Raw genomic sequence first — 19010 nt, 5'->3', positions numbered from 1 at the left:
GCGAGGAGAGGGGGTTAGAGAGAGAGAGAGAGAGACATTGTTACAAAACTGTATATTGACATAATGTGACATTTGACATGTTTATACTCATTTGGAGCTGTTGTGAGTGTAATGATCACTGTACATTTTTTTTTGTGTTAATTTGACTATTGTTTATTATCTATTTCCCTTGCTTAGCCAATGTAAACATATATTTCCCATGCCAATAAAGCCCTTTGAATTGATTTGAAATTAATTTAATTGAGAGAGAGAAACCTGAAAGTGAAAGTCCTCAAAGGTGCTGCCAATGCTAAAACTGTTTTTTGGGCACTAGAGTCCTCTGTCTATCTCTATGGAGGTATGATATATGAGTTGATTGGTAAAAACCTGCTTAAATATGTTTATAAATGATAGCTGATGTTTTGACAAAGACAGATGTCCTTACCCTGTGGAGGCGTACTGGGAGGCTGAGGAGGTGTTGAGGCCTATAGAGTTGGTCGTCTGAGAAGAGGGAGGGGCTCTCTGCATCCAGCGGTCTGGGTACCTGATCACCAGCCTGGTGCTCTCCAGCTCCACCCCCTGGACTGGAGGACAAACAGCAGGCACCAATGTGTGGGAGGAAACACTGTTTAACTGACGACCGACGTCAGCTTGCAGGCGTCAGGCCACAAGGAGTTACTAGAGCATGATGAGACAAGGACATCCCGGCCGGCTAAACCCTCCACTAACCCAGATGACCCTGGGCCAATTGTGCTCCGCCTCATAGGTCTCCCGGTCACAGCCGGCTGTAACAGTCCGGGATCAAACCCGGGCCTGCAGTGCTGCCTTAGCACTCATTGTTGAATTTGTGATTTCCAACTTGTTGTGTAATGTTTATGTCCAATGAGCACTGATACATTTTATCCATCATTTCATATGACAAGGATTGAAAAGGATTTGCCAGTAGATTGTCGACCTGATGCATGATGATGACTGCTTGCCAGCTAAGATTTTGAAAATTTGTCCAATCAGTCCAATCAAAGCTACAGTAGATTTAATGCAATTTGATGTCATTTTGTCTAAGCCAATGACCTTAAGCCTTTTTGGATGGGCATTTCTAATGTAATTCTATGGCAGCACCAAAAGGGGCTTGACATTTCGAGCTCTACCCGTAGATTTTGCGGTGACGTAGTGTCCCCATGAGTGACAGAACACTGAGCCAATCACGGCACTACTAGAGAACATTACCAACCCCATACGCTTCGTATTTTATGCTGGCTGCCCCACCACCACAGAAAGCACTAAGCTGCAACACCTGCATTTTGGAGCTGCCTCACTCAAGAAAGCAAAAACGAGACCATGTTTGTATGCGACTTTATTAACTCAATGCTTTTAAAAAAAACTTTGTTTGCAAACTGATATGTGACACGTATTAATGTCAAAATAGGCAAAAAAGCAACATAAAAAGCAACATAAAAAGCTAACCATGGGGCTGAAAACAGATTTAGCTCTGCCCCAGCTGCCTTGAATGACGTGTCGCCACTGCATGTATTTAGAAATTATAGACAAGTTGACTAACAAATAGCCTACCAAAATGTTGGAAATTAGAAGTAAAAACTGCAAATGTTTAAATGTATGTAATGGACTGATTACATTTATTTTTATATAAAAAATATATCATGACACTGAACAATATGGTATTACGTAATATAAAATGAGTAATAATATCTGACAGCAATACAAAGTAAATCATCATTGAACACATCAGGAGAAACTTGACCCAAGAGCTAAAAATATTAAAAAACTTTTATCAGTATTATGAATGTTAGTTGCTGAGGAAAGTAGGACTATTGATGTTATAAAACATCTGTATATGGTAAAATCCCATAGAAAAAGATCTGAAATAAAACTAAAGATAGTAAACACATTGGTACACAAGAAAGTGTGGCTATTTACATCATAAAAAATATGTAATTTGAAAAATATAACCATTTATCATCAATATACATAAATATCATTATCAGAAAATAAAATACATATTCCAGCATTTACTGAAAAGTTAAAGTTCATGCAATAGAATAGAGGTGTAAGGCCTAGTTTTGTATTGGAACCTTCAGTCCAGGTTGTGTGGTGATAATTTTCAGTCCAGGTTCAATATTGGTGGTTGTCTTCAGTCCAGGATCTGTGGTGGTTCTCTTCAGTCCAGGTTCTGTGGTGATTCTCTTCAGTCCAGGTTCTGTGATGGTTCTCTTCAGTCCAGGTTCTGTGGTGCTTCTCTTCAGTCCAGGTTCTGTGGTGCTTCTCTTCTGTCCAGGTTCTGTGGTGCTTCTCTTCAGTCCAGGATCTGTGGTGGTTCTCTTCAGTCCAGGTTCTGTGGTGCTTCTCTTCAGTCCAGGTTCTGTGGTGGTTCTCTTCAGTTGGAGATTCCCCTCACATTCTGAAAGAAGACATACTGAAGTAGCACTCCCACTAAACATTTTATACGCACACACACGCACACACACACACACACACACACACACACACACACACACACACACACACACGCACACGCACGCACACGCACACGCACACACACGCACACACACACATATACATACACACACACACACACACTTACTGCCAGGGTGTCATACTCTGGTGACCTGGTCTTCATGTTCAGAGCTGTGTACGTGTCACTGTTAGGATCAGGATGGACACTCTGTGGAGAGAGAGAGAGGTAACAATGAAAAAGACTGTCATGTACCCTGTCATGTACCCCCTGTACCCTGTCATGTACCCCCTGGGTGCACGTTTAGTTTTTTGCCCAGCAAGACACAGCTGAAACGCTGTTGTAACTAATAGAATCACCTGTGTGTCTGCTGTGGCATCACTTCTTCCTGTGGATCTCCTGTGAAGAGCGACAGAGTGAGTTCTGCTCTCTACTGACCTCTAGTGGAAGTTGATATGTTACTAATACATTTTAACAGGTTTCTTATTTCACCTTTATTTAACTAGGCAAGTCAGTTAAGAACAAATTCTTATTTTCAATGACGGCCTAGGAACAGTGGGTTAACTGCCTTGTTCAGAGGCAGAACGACAGATTTTTATATTTTCAGCTCAGAGATTCAATCTGGCAATCTTTCGGTTACAAGTCCAACGCTCTAACCACTAAGCTGCCTGCCACCCCAGGTGGCCTAGTGGTTAAGGGCATTGGGCCTATAACTAAATGAATGGATGAAGTTAATAACAAATCAGAGGTCTAAGGTGAAAGAATAATACAAATATCAATGTTCCCTTCTTCACTCACCTGAACCACATGAGTCCAGAGAGACAGAGGATGAGAACCAGAACAACCACTATGATTCCTACAGCTGCAGTCAGAACTGAGGTCTGTTTCCCTAAAAGATCAAATGGATGATATGAGTACATGTTATTATGAAGTGAAAATGAATATACAGCAATAATTTATTATTGAAAATCATTTTGTATTGAAGTATTGAAGATGTAACTTTACCTGCTACAATGATCATCAGAGCTGTAGAGTTCATAGATCCTCTTCCATTCTGGGCCTCACAGTAATATTCTCCTCTGTCCTCAGAGCTGATGTTAGTGATGCTGTAACTCTGTCCTGATGCTTTTGGTGAGGTTACGTTCTTCTTGTACCAGGTGTATTTGTCCACAGGTGGGTTGGCATCACTGCTGCAGGTCAGAGTCACTGAACTGCCCTCCACTATTTCACCAGAGGGACTGACTGACACTGAGGTGTTCTTTGGAGCATCTAGTAAAGCAGAATTTGTCAGAAGGTCAGGACTGTAGTTTACGACCTCAAATGACGTCATGTCAAAAATAAATTATATCTAAAGTCAGAGAACTATCTAAAACTATCACTGACACAAAACATGAACAATAATACATTTGGAGATACTTTAGGACTTGAGTGTCTACTAAACTATTCTTCAAGTGTTTGAGGTACTGAACATTCTAACTATAGACATGCATACATCTATGACATTGTGTGTAATTTCTATGTAATGATGAATATTGATAGATAAAGCAGTAATACCCTTCTCATTGATATTAAATGATTGATACTTTCTAAGTATAATAGTAGTTTAATTCATACTCACACACTGCAGGAGAGTGGAGGTCCTCATGGTGTTCTACAGCACAGGAGTAACTGTCTGCAGAATGACCCAACACTACTAGGGTATTACTAGAGTATTGTTGGGAAGTGGGCTCATCAAGACGTTTTCCGTTCTTGTACCAAATGTAGGTGGGGTTGTCAGTCAGAGTACAGGTGGTGCTACAGGTCAGTGTTCTCTGTCCCTCTGCAGCAGGAGTCACCTTCACCTGCAGACCTGAAACAATATGTATAAAACCACATACACCTCTGTGTTAACAGGATAGTTAATATATTTGCTCCTGTAATTCAATATGATGTACAGTTGTATCATACGGTGTAGTATTACCTATGACAGACAGAGTTGTTCCTGGGAAACTATGACCCCATTCAAAGTTGTATGTTTTAAAAGTGAAGCGATACTCAGCTGAGTCCTCCTCTCTCAGATCTGTGATTCTCAGGGAGGAGGGACCTTCGTATGTTCCAGTGTACTGCACACGACCTGCATATCCTGGGTCTCTGGTTAGGTCTTCAGGGGTCGACTTATCACTTCTAAACCAGAATGTTGATGTGGTGTAATAATAACCAACATAAGTACAGGATATGTCCACTGTTGACCCCTTCAAGACACAGATTCTCCTCTTGGTGTAAGTCACTCTGCTGCAACTCTGACCCTGAACACCTGATACACAGTGACATAACAAGAGGTCAACTTATATTCTCAGTTATTTCTAGAAATGCTAAAAGTTCTCAAAGGACAAAAAGAAACCAACACACACAGAGGTTATACCGTTTTATGTATTAAAATTACACTCACACACTGCAGGAGAGTGGAGATCCTCATGGCCTTTTACAGCACAGGAGTAGCTGTCTTCATAGTTACTGGAGACTGGGTCTTTGTACTGGGGGGAGGTGCTCTCATCTAGATGTTGTCCGTTCTTGTACCAGATGTAGGTGGGGTTGTCAGTCAGAGTACAGGAGGTGATACAGGTCAGTGTCTTATCCTGATGTTCACCAGTGACCTTCACCTGAAGACCTGTAGAATAACAATATCACTGTAAATCCCTTTATCACTGACTTATCACTCTAATACTAAGATGGAAGAAATCCTATATTATACAGACTATCATACATACAACAGAACTAATTGGAACTGAACATAAAAACACTTTTTTACTGTACCAGTTACAGACAAAGTCATTCCAAGTTTGCCAGTATATGTCCCTCCTTCCTGATCTGTTAGTAATCTGAACCAGTAAGTTGCTGAGTCACTCTCTCTCAGGTCTGTGATTCTCAGGGTACAGTCTTTCTCCTTATCCCCATGATACTCCAGACGACCTGCATTCTCTGGGTACTGACCTATATCTTCAGGTTCTACACCAGTCTCCATTTTAGTGAACCAGAAGGTTGATGTGAATTTATGACCTCTGGGATAGCTGAAAGAGCAGGTCAGCTTCACTGTTGACCCCTTCAAGGTACAGATACTCTGAGTGGTGTATGTCACACTCCAGCCATTCTGCCCCAGTACAACTGAAATACAGTCACACAACACAACATTTATTAAATGAAAATTAAGCAAAAATGTCTCTCACTAACAGTATTGCTGGTCCACATTTTGTTGCCATAGTTGCTGAGTTGAGTGTGAATGGAAACCACAGATACGCATCTCTCAATGAGGAGTGAAAGATAACTGTATAAAGTGAAATAGATACGCCAAACATAACAGAATAACATTATGACTCTTAACCTTTTAGAAATGTTTGTAAATTGAAAAACAGGGCAACTAAAACAGTTATGAAAGGGACCATACCTGCCACAGACCAGAAAAAGACCACCAACACACTTCCTGCTTTTCTCAAAGCCATTGTTGCATCTCCCACCCTGCAGTCTTAGAAACATAAACAACAACTCACTCTATAGCTGGTGAATAACTACATACATCATCATTATAAACAACAACAACAACTTATTGAACAGATATTTCTACATTGATTGTTCTGAAGCTGTTTTATTCTCAGAACCCCAAATATAGGAGGATAAATGTTCAATTCTCTACGGTCCTTCAAGCTGTACAGCAGCCTAAAGACTGACCACCAGGTTCAATGACAGCTCCTATTCCCAAACTGTGAGAATAAACAGCCAGTGACACACACACACACACACACACACACACACACACACACACACACACACACACACACACACACACACACACACACACACACACACACACACACACACACACACACACCATCTGTAGTGAATGCCCATAAGGCCCATGGAGTCTGTATCAAAGTCTAGAGAGCTGGTTGTTATGGATGTAGAAAAGTTATAACACACATCCTACACAGTATAGATGTCAACCCTACTCCCTATCAGTCTGGTCCTAAAGGGCCGTCAGATATATCCACTGTTTCATTCACACACACTCACCCACGCCGGGGGAGACACTTTATGAATACTGGCCCTGATGTAACAACCAAAACACAGCTCAAAACATAACAAGAAGTAAATGATACATTACCCTCAAGTACATTACTAATGACTAAATACAGATAACCAAAAACTATATTTTAAGATATTGTCAACAGTACTTACAGAGTGAAGTGAAAGGGAGAGGTCTTGTACAGTGAGTCACCTGACTAGTAGTGAGTGAAAACAAGAAGTGTTGAAACATCATAAAAGCAGTCAGAACACAAGTAGCTGATGCAGAACTGTCCTTCCTGTTTAGTAAAGACATTAACATGCACAATGACCAGACCAACACGTCAGAAAAGGGCTGTTACTGTATTTGAACAGAAATTGTGAAAAAGGCAAGTCTGGGCATATATTTATTTCATTTAAAAAATGTGTCAATTTCCAATGTGATCTTTATACTACATACAGAACCATGTAAACAATGTGTTGACAATACTATTTATAACGTTAACATGTTAATCACCTACCTTGCCCTTCTGAGTACTGTATATACATTTTAAAGTTCCATGATGTTATTCAATTAGAACCCATTCCATTTAAAACCCATGACCATCACTCATCATCAGCTGCATCAAAGTGATACTGAAGGTTCCAGTGTTCTAGACTAGAGTTCTCCCTACTGGCATCTCAACATTACTGCAGTGTTCTAGACTAGAGTTCTCCCTACTGGCATCTCAACATTACTGCAGTGTTCTAGACTAGAGTTCTCCCTACTGGCATCTCAACATTACTGCAGTGTTCTAGACTAGAGTTCTCCCTACTGGCATCTCAACATTACTGCAGTGTTCTAGACTAGAGTTCTCCCTACTGGCATCTCAACATTACTGCAGTGTTCTAGACTAGAGTTCTCCCTACTGGCATCTCAACATTACTGCAGTGGTCTAGACTAGAGTTCTCCCTACTGGCATCTCAACATTACTGCAGTGTTCTAGACTAGAGCTCCACCTACTGGCATCTCAACATTACTGCAGTGTTCTAGACTAGAGGTCTCCCTACTGGCATCTCAACATTACTGCAGTGTTCTAGACTAGAGCTCTCCCTACTGGCATCTCAACATTACTGCTGTGTTCTAGACTAGAGGTCTACCTACTGGCATCTCAACATTACTGCTGTGTTCTAGACTAGAGGTCTACCTACTGGCATCTCAACATTACTGCAGTGTTCTAAACTAGAGCTCTCCCTACTGGCATCTCAACATTACTGCTGTGTTCTAGACTAGAGGTCTACCTACTGGCATCTCAACATTACTGCAGTGTTCTAGACTAGAGTTCTCCCTACTGGCATCTCAACATTACTGCAGTGCTCTAGACTAGAGGTTCCCCTACTGGCATCTCAACATTACTGCTGTGTTCTAGACTAGAGGTCTCCCTAATGGCATCTCAACATTACTGCAGTGTTCTAGACTAGTGGTCTCCCTACTGGCATCTCAACATTACTGCAGTGTTCTAGACTAGAGCTCTCCCTACTGGCATCTCAACATTACTGCAGTGCTCTAGACTAGAGTTCTCCCCTACTGGCATCTCAACATTACTGCTGTGTTCTAGACTAGAGGTCTCCCTAATGGCATCTCAACATTACTGCAGTGTTCTAGACTAGTGGTCTCCCTACTGGCATCTCAACATTACTGCAGTGTTCTAGACTAGAGCTCTCCCTACTGGCATCTCAACATTACTGCAGTGTTCTAGACTAGAGGTCTACCTACTGGCATCTCAACATTACTGCAGTGTTCTAGACTAGAGCTCTCCCTACTGACATCTCAACATTACTGCAGATACCTGCCTTCATTATGTCCCTACTAGTCCAATGAAAATATACAAAATAGAAGGAAGAAAATGTCAAAAATATATATTGAATAAACAGTCACGCACATAAAAATACCGTGTTATTGGGACTTATGTTGAAGTGGCGTTTGAACTGAGCTAATTAGTGATCTCAACTAGCTTGTTAGCTACATGAAGCTGCTGTTATTCAGCGATAACAAGTATTTTGTGCATCACATAGCTACTCTGAATGGACTGGATAGTGAACAGTCAGCTGCCGCTGAATTACAAGCAAGACCCCATACTTAGCTTGTGAGCTAACTAGTTAGCTAAGATTTATCTATCAACATTAGCTAGCTAGAAACAACAGACAACAGTGAGCTGTCATTATGCCAAGGCCAAGGCAAGCTGCTCTGAGTTTCCAGTGTGTTCTTGTGTGAAAGTGATGTGTTCAGCTCACTGATCTTCAGAACAACGGACCCAAAGTGAACCCTGACATGCATATAACTAAGTCTGTCTGTCTGTCTGGGATTATTGTGTCCCATTGTGTCTGAGTGATGTGTGTTTTTTTAAATGACAATGAATAATCTTTCATGTAATTGTTTATTGCTGCTTCGTTGTTGTTACTTTATTGTCTGATCTGTTTTTTGAAGCATTTTTAAAATATATATTTTTTAATGATTTTCTTACATAAAAACAACTGAATTGTTAGTTAAGGGCTTTTCATTAACCATTTTACAGTAAGGTCTACACCTGTTGTATTTGGAGCATGTGACTAATACAATTTGATTTGATTTGTGTGTTTAGGTGCTGGACATTGCTCCCTCTGACACTGGGTTTCTGAACATCTAAAAGTCTGAGCCGTTTGGGGGGGTTCTACTAGCTGACATGTGGAATTGTTTTAAGGTGGTCATACCATGGATCATTTAGCTATTTTACTTTGAACTATAGTACCCCTTTAGGTAAAAAAGGAGAAGAACTAATGTTTGTTAGAGCAGGCATGCCCCAACATGCCCCATATTCAAATGTAATTCAATTAAAAAATAGCATTTATTTATCCTCTGAAGGGGCAATTAGTAGGCACCCTATGGCATCAGGCTGGCAGTGAGTCTCACAGTTACATCACAAGGAGTCACATGTCCAGTCACATGACCATACATACATACACAGTAAAACACATGATAACAACAGATGTCAGCCCCCTTAGTGTCTACAACATGGTCATCATAGAGGAGGTTCACTGGGCAAAGATCCCTTCAAGGTTCTAATGATGATGTCATTTCCATGTTTCACAGCTCAGGCCGAGGGAGAAGGGAAAGGAAATCAGAGGTGCACTCCTCTTCACTTTGATTGCCAATTCACACACTCATTCTATATGTCTAGTGTTCTGTCTTGGATCTGTGGTCTGTGCCAGAGGACTACAAACGGGGTGACACCCCCCCCCCCCCCCCCAAGCCTCCTGTTCTCTTTTAAAGTAGGGACACAGTCCCTCATCCTCTTCCTTAATAACCTCTTAGCGCTAGGGGTCAGAATTTCTTTTTCTTTTTTTAAATAACGTACCCAACGTAAACGGACATTTTCTCTAGCCCAGATCGTAGAATATACATATAATTTACAGATTAGGATAGAAAACACTCCAAAGTTTCCAAAACTGTCAAAATATTGTCTGTGAGAAAAATAATACTTATTCTGCAAGCGAAATCCTGAGGAAAAGTAACCCGGAAGTGATATATATATTTTTTTATCTTTGTTTCCTGGCCTGTCTAACCTCCATTTAAAGGGGTATCAACCAGATTCTTTTCCCAATGGCTTCCTCAGGCTGTGACCAGGCTTTAGACATAGTTTCAGGCTTTTATTTTGAAAAATGAGTGAGATGTTTCAAAAGAGGTCAGGTGTCCTCCTCCTTCCTGCGTGCGCGGGAGGAGCTCACCATTTTCCTTTTCTCTCTTAATGAATAGGTTATGCTCCGGTTGAAATATTATCGATTATGTTTGTTAAAGACAACCTGAGGTTTGATTATAACAAACATTTTAAATGTTTCTACGACCATTTCGGATACTTTTTGGGATTTGTCGAACGGAACACGGCTTTTGTTTTCTCAAAATAAAGGGCAACCCAAATGGCGTTTTTTTGTGATAAAAATAATATTTATCAAACAAAAAGAACATTTGTTGTGTAACTGGGAGTCTCGTGAGTGGAAACACCCGAAGATTATCAAAGGTAAGCGATTAATTTTATTGCTTTTCTTACTTTCGTGACCAAGCTAATATAAGGCTAAACTGTTATAGCATTGAAAGCTACACTCACAATAGCACCGAAGCAGCTAGAACAATTACAGAGACCAAATTGAAATACCTAAATACTCATCATAAAACATTTATGAAAAATACATGGTGTACAGCAAATGAAAGACAAACATCTTGTGAATCCAGCCAATATTTCCGATTCTTTAAGTGTTTTACAGCGAAAACACAATATAGCATTATATTAGCTTACCACAATAGCCAAAAACACAACAGCATTGATTCAAGCCAACAGTAGCGATAACGAATAAACCAGCAAAATATATTAATTTTTTCACTAACCTTCTCAAAATTCATCAGATGACAGTCCTATAACATCATATTACACAATACATATATTGTTTGTTCGAAAATGTGCATATTTAGCTGCACAAATCGTGGTTATACAATGTGAATACGTAGGCAAAATGCAATAACAATGTCCGGAGAAGTCTTGGAGAGCCACCTAATCTAATCAAATAACTATTCATAAACTTTACTAAAAAATACATGTTGGACAGCAAATTAAAGATAGCTTATTAATGCAATCGCCGTGTTAGAATTCTAAAAATAACTTCAGTACGACATCCAGCTTACGTTATTGCGAGAGAGCGCCCAAAATCAAAGCGGAAAACACAACGACACATTTGACAGAAATAGGAAATAACATCATATATGGGTCCTACTTTTGCTGATCTACCATCAGAATGTTGTACAAGTGGTCCTTTGTCCAAAACAATCGTTGTTTGGATTTAGAATGTCATTTTTCCCTCTCGAATGAGCAAGCAAAACTTGCCAAGTGGCGCGAAGCTCTCCATCGTCAACAAACGCAAAGAACGGAACACGCCAAAACTCCCGAAAAAAATTCAATAATCTGATTAAACTATATTGAAAAAACATACTTTACGATGATATTGTCACATTTATCAAATAAAATCAAAGCCGGAGATAGTAGCCGTCTATAACGACAGCTTTTCAGAAGGCAATCCCCGGTTCCTTCTCGCGCCTTCCTGAAAACAGGAAATTGGTGTCACGTCATGCCAAGAGCTCTTATTCGACCTCAGATCAAGCTATACACTCCATTTCTTCTCTCACTGCCTATTGACATCTAGTGGAAGGCGTATGAAGTGCATGTATACTAATACATATCAAGCAAATTAATAGGGATGCCCTGGAACAGAGCATCGATTTCAGATTTTCCACTTCCTGTCAGGAAGTTTGCTGCAAAATGAGTTCTGTTTTACTCACAGATATAATTCAAACGGTTTTAGAAACTAGAGAGTGTTTTCTATCCAATAGTAATAATAATATGCATATTGTACGAGCAAGAATTGAGTACGAGGCCGTTTTAAATGGGCACCTTTCATCCAAGCTACTCAATACTGCCCCTGCAGCCCTAAAAAGTTAATCTGATACGTTTGGAAATTTTCATCTTCCTTTCAGGACCAGAACGAGGCTGTAGTTTTCTCATCATAACGCGCAACCCAAATGGCGTTTTTTTGTGATAAAAGTAATATTTATCCAACAAAAAGAAGATTTGTTGTGTATCTGGGAGTCTCGTGAGTGGAAACGTCCGAAGATTATCTAAGGTAAGCGATTCATTTTATTGCTTTTATGACTTTCGTGACCATGCTAATTGGGGGCTAGCTGTTGTAGCATTGAAAGCTACACTCACAAAAGCTTGGATTTCTTTCGCTGTAAAATATATTTTCAAAATCTGACACCATGGGTGGATTAACAACAAGCTAAGCTGTGTTTTGGTATATTTCACTTGTGATTGCATGATTATAAATATTTTTAGGAATATTTTGCGCCCTGTAATTCAGCGGTTGTTTAGGAAAATGATCCCGTAAAAGGGATCCGTAGCGCAGAGAAGTTACTAATCTGAACTTTACATAGCTTCTCTCAGATCTCTGATTGTCAGGGTGTGCCACTTCGTCTTGTTGCTACTGTACATCACATGACCTGTGTAGTCTGGGTCATCACTCAGAGTCACAGGATTCCCCTCAGCATCATTTTTAGTGAACCAGAAGGTTGTTATGACGATGTAACCACTGGTATATGTGTAAGAGCAGGACAGCTCCACTGTTGACCACTTCAAGGCACAGATACTCTGAGTGGTGTAAGTCACACTCCAGCCATCCTGACCCAGTACCACTGAAACACAGTCACTCAACACAATGGTAGCAGAATTAGGACAAGATCTATTGTCTCACACTGAAAGTAGGGTTTGTCCACAATGTTGCCGTAGTTGCTGAATTGAGTGTGAATGGAAACCACAATTAAGCATCACTCGGTGATGTGTGAAAGATAACTATTTAACCCTCCTGCTGTGTTCCGGTCGAATTGGACCGATTTTCTCTCTCTGAAAAATGTAGTGTCGGAGGAAACACTTAACTGACGACTGACGTCAGCTTGCAGGCGCCAGGCCACAAGGTGTTACTAGAGCACGATGAGACAAGGACATCCCGGCTGGCCAAACTCTCCCCTAACCCGAACGACCCTGGGCCAATTGTGCGCCACCTCATTGGTCTCCCGGTCACAGCCAGCTGTGACACAGCCTGAGATCAGGCAGTGTTGCCTTTGCGCTCATTGTTGAATTTGCGATTTCCAACTTGATGTGCAATGTTTATGTCCAATGGCCGATGAGAACCGATACGTTTAATCTATAATTTCTATTCATATGACAAGGATTGAAAAGGATTTGCCAGTAGATTGCCAACTTGATGCACGGTGATGACTGCTTCTCTAGCTTGCTAGCTAAGATTTTGAAAGTATGATGTTGCCATGATCAATCTAATCAAAGCTACGGTAGGTATAATGTGATTTGACGTCATTATGTCTGTGGCCAATTTGATTGTATTTATTTATTTCACCTTTTTTTAATCAGGTAAGCTTCAGCGATTTTTGCAATTCGTTCCAGTCATTGGCAGCAGAGAACTGGAAGGAAAGGCGGCCAAAGAGGTGTTGGCTTTGGGGATGGCCAGTGAGATATACCTGCTGGAGCACGTGTTACGGGTGGGTGTTGTTATCGTGACCAGTGAGCTGAGATAAGGCGGAGCTTTACCTAGCATAGACTTATAGAAGACATGGAGCCAGTGGGTCTGGCGACGAATATGTAGCGAGGGCCAGCCGACTAGAGCATACAGGTCGCAGTGGTGGGTGGTACAGTGGGGAGAACAAGTATTTGATACACTGCCGATTTTGCAGGTTTTCCTACTTACAAAGCATGTAGAGGTCTGTAATTTTTATCATAGGTACACTTCAACTGTGAGAGGCGGAATCTAAAACAAAAATCCAGAAAATCACATTGTATGACTTTTTAAGTAATTAATTTGCATTTTATTGCATAATAAATAATACATGGGACAAGACCCGTAAAACAAGTGCACAATAACAAGTAGCATGGAAGTCGATACAACAGCACAGGTACTCACAGAACCAACAGACATGGGAACAATAACCGACAAGGACAATGGGGAACAGAGTGCACATATATAACATACTAATCAGGGGGAATGGGAACCAGGTGTGCGTAATGAGACAAGACAGTCCGGGGTTGGTGGTAATGAATCCAGTTCAGTGACGCCTGGAAGGCCGGTGATGTAGACCTCTCGAGCTGGTGAACGGAATGTGCAGCAGTACCGGGGGATCTGTGACAGTACTGATTACATTTATTATTATAAAAAAACAAGCAATATCTTCACACTGAACAATAGTATCAGGTAAAATTAAATATAAAATGCGGAATAATGTCTGACAGCAATGCAAAATAAATCATCATTAACCTTTTACGGGGGCAGCCCGACACCGGTACACTTATGACAACATCCAGCTCAAAGTGCAGGGCGCGAAATTCAAAATCTATTTTTTTTTTATATTTAACTTTCACACATTAACAAGTCCAAGACACCAGATAAAAGGTGCACATCTTGTGAATCAAGCCAACATGTCCGATTTTTTAAATGTTTTACAGGGAAGACAAAATATGTAAATCTATTAGCTAACCACGTTAGCAAAAGACACAACTTTTCTAACTCCATCAGTTTCTTACTCCATCAGGTGCTATCACAAATTCGACCAAATAAAGATATAAATAGCCACTAACCAAGAAACAAATTCATCAGATGACAGTCTGATAACATATTTATTGTATAGCATATGTTTTGTTCGAAAAATTTGCATATTTCATGTATAAACCATAGTTTACATTTCAGCTACAATCCGAAATTGCACCGAAAGCAGCCATAATATTTACAGACACCAACGTCAAATAGCTAATTACTCATCATAAAACATTTCTGAAAAATACATAGTCTGCAGCAATTGAAAGACAGGCATCTTGTGATTCCAAACAATATTTCCGATTTATTAAATGTTTTACAGCGAAAACAAAATGTATCGCTATATTAGCGTAGCTACAATAGACAGAAATAATTGGGCGCCCACGGCCAGTTCACATGCACGACAGATATATGAAATAACATCATAAAATGGGTCTTACTTTTGCTGATCTTTCATCAGAATGTTGAAGAACGTGTCCTCTGTCCAGATGAGTCGTTGTTTCGATTCAGAATGGCAAATTTCCCTCTTCAATTAGCATTGGCACTAGCCGAGTGGCATAAATTTCTCCAACGTAAACACAGTCAGAGGACGGAACACGGCAAAACTCCCGAATAAAGTTTCAATAATCTGATTAAACTATATTGAAAAAACATACATTACGATGATATGGTCACATGTATCAAAAAAATTTCGAGCCGGAGACGTTAGCCGTTCGTTACCAAGGCAAAACAGAAGTCAATCCCACTTCCTTCAGAGTACCGGAAGTGGACGGTCACGTCAAAGAAATAGTTTTTTTTCCACCACAGACCAAGAGGAGCACAAAAACTTCTTCTCTGACATCCTCTTTACACCAATAGGAAGGCGTATAGAGTGTCAGCAGACTCCTAAGTGTTAAGACCATGTATAGGCATCAAGTTGAAAAGAGCATCGATTTCTGACATTTCACTTCCTGGTCAGGAAAAGTGCTGCAGAAGGACTTCTGTTTCACTCAGAGAAATAATTCCAACTCTTTTAGAAACTAGAAAGTGTTTTCTATCCAAAAAGAATAATAATATTCATATTGTACGAGCAAGATTTGAGTAGGAGGCCGTTTGAAATGGGCACGATTTCACTGGCTACTCAACACTTTGCCTTGCAACCATAATTAACATCAGGAGCAACTTGGCCCAAATGCTAAACATTTTAAAAAGCTTTTATCAAAATTATCCAAATTAGTTGCTGATAAAGTAGAACTTTTGGTGTCATAAAACATGTGTATATGGCAAAATCCCATAGAAATATAATCTTAAACTATAGACTGGTACAAGATTGGCACACAAGAAAAGTAAGCTATTAAATATGGAAATAGAAAAATATAACTTATCTCATATTATCATCAATATACATAATTATCATTATAAGGAAATAAAAAATGTATTCCAGCATTTACTGAAAAGTTAAAGTTCATGGTCTGGAAATAGTGGTATTAGGCCTAGTTTTGGATTGGAACCTTAGCTCTTCAGTCCAGGTTGTGTGGTGGTTGTCTTCAGTCCAGGTTCTGTGATTTCTCTTCAGTCCAGGTTCTGTGATTTCTCTTCAGTCCAGGTTCTGTGATTTCTCTTCAGTCCAGGTTCTGTGGTGGATCTCTTCAGTCCAGTTTCTGTGGTGGTTCTCTTCAATCCAGGTTGTGTGGTGATTGTCTTCAGTCCAGGTTCTGTGGTGGATCTCTTCAGTCCAGGTTCTGTGGTGGTTCTTTTCAGGCCAGGTTCTGTGGTGGTTCTCTTCAGTCCAGGTTCAGTGGTGATTCTCTTCAGTCCAGGTTCTGTGGTGGTTCTCTTCAGTCCAGGTTGTGTGGTGGTTATCTTCAGTGGGAGATTCCCCTCACATTCTGAAAGAAGACATACTGAATTAGCACTCCCTCTAAAATGTTATGGACACACACACACACACACACACACACACACACACACACACACACACACACACACACGCACGCACGCACACACGCACGCACGCACGCACGCACGCACGCACGCACACACAAACACACTTAGTGCCAGGGTGTAACTCTGGTGACCTGGTCTTCATGTTCAGAGGTGTGTACGTGTCACTGTTGGGGTCACTGCTAGGGTCAGGATGGACACTCTGTGGACAGAAAGAGAGAGAGAGCGAGAGAGAGAAAGAAAAAGGGAGTGGGAGACAAGGAGAAGGAGAGGGAGGGAGAGAGGAAATGCATGAGTTCTTTGAATCACCGGTCTTTCCATCATTTTCTCTAAACACATTCAAGTATAAAACACACACTCCTAAGCAAACCAAATGAATTATAAGAGACTTACTATCAGAGTGTCGTAGTCAGGGGACATGGTCCTCATGTTCAGAGCAGTGTACGTGTCACTGTTACAGTCAGGACGGACACTCTGTGGAGAGAGAGAAAGGTAACAATGAAAATAGTATGAAAGAGACTGTCATGTCACTGTTAGTCAGGACGGACACTCTGTGGAGAGAGAGAGAGGTAACAATGAAAATAGTATGAAAGAGACTGTCATGTCACTGTTAGTCAGGACGGACACTCTGTGGAGAGAGAGAGGTAACAATGAAAATAGTATGAAAGAGACTGTCATGTCACCGTAAATGAATGAAAATGGAGTTGTAACCCCCTGGGTGCACGTTTAGTTTGTTGCCCCATTAAAACCTTTACTTAATACCCATCCCGGATCCGGGATCCTCCTCATCAAAAAAGCTGACTAGCATAGCCTAGCCTAACGGGACAGGGATATCATATAATATAATTTTCATGAAATCACGAGTCCAATACAGCAAATGAAAGATAAACATCTTGTGAATCCAGCCATCATTTCCGATTTTTTAAATGTTTTACAGTGAAAACACAATATGTATTTCTATTAGCTAACCACAATAGCCAAACACACAACCGCATATTTTCACCATGTTTCCACCGCATAGGTAGCTTTCACAAAACCGACAAAATAGAGATATAATTTGTCACTAACCAAGAAACAACTTCATCAGATGACAGTCTAATGACATGTTATACAATACATTTATGTTTTGTTCGAAAAATGTGCATATTTGAGGTATAAATCATAGTTTTACATTGCAGCTACCATCACAAATAGCACCAAAGCAGCCAGAATAATTACAGAGAGCAACGTGAAATACCTAAATACTCATCATAAAACATTTATGAAAAATACATGGTGTACAGCAAATGAAAGATAAACATCTTGTGAATCCAGCCAATATTTCCGATTTTTTTAAGTGTTTTACAGCGAAAACACAATGTAGAATTATATTAGCTTACCACAATAGCCAAACACACAAACGCATTTATTCACCGCATAGGTAGCTTTCGCAAAAACCAGCAAAATATATAAAATGTATCACTAACCTTTGGACAACTTCATCAGATGACAGTCTTATAACATCATGTTATACAATACATTTATGTTTTGTTCGAAAATGTGCATATTTAGAGGTACAAATCCTGGTTTTACATTGTGAATAAGTAGCCATGATGCACCAAATTGTCCGGAGATATTTTGGACAGTCACCTAATCTGACCAAAGAACTCATCATAAACTTTACATAAAAATACTTGTTGTATGGCAAATAAAAGATACACTGGTTCTTAATGCAACCGCTGTGTTAGATTTTTTAAAATAACTTTACAATAACATACAGCTTGCGTTATTGTGAGACAGCACTCACCAACACGACGGAGAATAGGGGTCAATATTTTATACAGAAATATGAAATAACATCATAAATGTTTTCTTACTTTTGTTGAGCTTCCATCAGAATGTTGTACAAGGAGTCCTTGGTCCAGAATAAATCGTTGTTTGGTTTTAGAATGTCCATTTCTTCTGTCGAATTCGCGCCACAATGCTAGCCAAGGTTACTAACATTCCCATCCTCTCTTGGCGCAAAGAACGGAAAACTCCAAAAGTCCCAATAAACATTGAATAAACTGATAAAACTCGGTTGAAAAAACCTACTTTATGATGTTATTATCATATGTATCAAATAAAATCAGAGCCGGAGATATTCGCCGTGTAAACCGAACGCTTTTCAGAAGGCAATGTCGAGCTCCGCCGCGCGCCTGAGAAGACAAAGAAAATTCCAGACCTGTCACTCCAAAAGCTCTTGTTCGGCCTCAGATCAAGCTAGACACCCCATTCCACCTTCCACTGCCTGTTGACATCTAGTGGAAGGCGTATGAAGTGCATGCATATCGATAAATATAAGGCAATTGAATAGGCAGGCCCTGAAACAGAGCCTCGTTTTCAGATTTTGCACTTCCTGCAAGGAAGTTTGCTGCAAAATGAGTTCTGTTTTACTCACAGATATAATTCAAACAGTTTTAGA

General features: G+C 40.2%; 1 long non-coding RNA gene across 1 annotated transcript; it reads right to left on the bottom strand.

Annotated features, from left to right (window-relative positions):
• Nucleotides 1-2307: 2307 nt before the first annotated feature.
• Nucleotides 2308-2819, bottom strand: LOC120018312. Its single transcript, XR_005472208.1, has 3 exons — nt 2809-2819; nt 2579-2657; nt 2308-2395 (listed from the first exon to the last, which is right to left on the bottom strand). It is a non-coding gene; the product is annotated as an uncharacterized LOC120018312 (long non-coding RNA).
• Nucleotides 2820-19010: the final 16191 nt, after the last annotated feature.

This window comes from Salvelinus namaycush, chromosome 2, assembly GCF_016432855.1.
Source record: "Salvelinus namaycush isolate Seneca chromosome 2, SaNama_1.0, whole genome shotgun sequence".
NCBI lineage: Eukaryota > Metazoa > Chordata > Actinopteri > Salmoniformes > Salmonidae > Salvelinus > Salvelinus namaycush.
The sequence above is the reverse complement of the archived record's forward strand: the minus strand, read 5'-3'. Positions and strand labels throughout refer to the sequence as shown.